Source organism: Salmo salar, chromosome 03 (assembly GCF_965601325.2).
Source record: "Salmo salar chromosome 03, fSalSal1, whole genome shotgun sequence".
Classification (NCBI taxonomy): Eukaryota; Metazoa; Chordata; class Actinopteri; order Salmoniformes; family Salmonidae; genus Salmo; species Salmo salar.
Window position 1 is genome coordinate 2,290,604 of NC_138293.1, and position 1,897 is coordinate 2,292,500.

Here is a 1,897-nt window from a genome sequence, read left to right on the forward strand (position 1 = left end):
CAATCACAAATGTTTTGGTTGCGGATTTCCTCGTTGCTGATATAGAACTCCACGCATCCACAAGGAAGTCCATTCTTTCTCTATATTTTCACCCTGTGAAATACTCTTCCTGAGGAGTCTGGGGTACCTTCCCAATGGGTCTCGTAGCCCGTGAACAAGCTATACCCCTTGGTGATAACTCTCAGTTCAGGACACAAAACCTTGCGGAAAACCGACCAGTCTTCAGCCCCATAGTCCACTGCTAAAGTCTGGTCTGTATATTCTCCACCTTCGGCTACGGTATAGAGTTTCACTCTACGGGCTGGGTAATCAAACTGATACCCCCAGTGCTGTCCATTAGACATCATCACTTGATCTTTCAGTGCAGTTGCGGGCGGTATTTGGGTTCTACACACACATAGAAACCACTTTTTTTGGCGCATCGTATATTGTTGCTTTATACTGGGTCTTTTCTCTATGTTTCAGCCGCGGTCCTGCTTCCGTTGTTACGGTCATCACTGCTTTACCAAAATCCATGTTTATTTTTTTAATATTGTTTAGTGTTCTGGGGCCGCATGTGTGTCTGGGGCGTATTTATAAGACGTCTGCCTCCAACACATAGCCCCCCGGACATTCCTAATTCATAGACAACAACCCTAAGAGCAATAAAATAGGTGGGGTTTGGGGGCCATCCTCTTTGAAATGTTCAAACAGAACCCCCCCCCCAGCTCAACGAGGTCCCTACACATCAATCATCATGACCACTTCAAAGGAATAGATGCAATATAGATATAAAATAACACACACTCTAACACGTGACAGAACAGGATGCAACTATATGACCCTAACCACGTGACACCTTCCCGCCAGGATGTCCTGACCGGATGCCCTTATTTGGGCATGTACGCCCCAGCCGGACATAGGGTCATAAATCACAATTTTGACCGATGCCGTCTACTTTATTCTCTCTGATGTCAAAAGTCTTTAGAACCTAGTCTCAGGCTTTTGCAGTGAACAGAGAGTGAACAAGAAGGCCGGGAAGATGGTGACTCATAAACTGACATGAGATCAGTGGCGCGCACTCACGTGATGAGGTAGCTGTGTTCCATAAGGTTTTTCAAGACATTGGAATCATCCGGTTGGAATATTATTAAAGTTTTATGTTAAAAAGGCTCTAAAGATTAATGTTTCTTCGAACGTAAATAGAACTAGCTTCCTACATTTGGAGTAGCTTACTGAATGCGCAAACAACAAGGAGGTATTTGGACAAATTATGGACTTTATCGAACAAAACAACATTTATTGTGGACCTGGGATTTCTGGAAGTGCCTTCTGATGAAGATCATCAAAGGTAAGTGAATATTTATAATGCTATTTATGATTTTAGATGACTCCAAAATGGCGGGTATCTGTATTGCCTGATGTATTTTTCTGAGCGCAGTACTCAGATTATTGCAAAGTGTGCTTTTCCCGTGAAGCTTTTTTGAAATCTGTCACAGCAGTTGCATTAAGGAGATGTTTATCTATAATTCTTTGAATAACAGTTTAATATTTTATCAACGTTTATGATGGTATTTTTGTAAATTTTTGTGCTGATTCACCAGCAGTTTTGGAGGCAAAATACTTCTGAACATTACGCGCCATTGTAAAATGCTGTTTTTGGATATAAATATGAACTTTATCGAACACAAGACATGTATTGTGTAACATTGAGTCCTAGGAGTGTCATCTGATGAAGCTTGTCAAAGGTTAGTGCTTAATTTTAGCTTTATTTCATGTTTTTGTGACCCCTCTCCTGCTTGGAAAATGGCTGTGTGGTTTTTCTTGTGTTAGCACTGTCCTAACATAATCTAACTTTATTCTTTCGCCATAAAGCCTTTTTGAAATCGGACAATGTGGTTGGATCAAGGACAAGTGT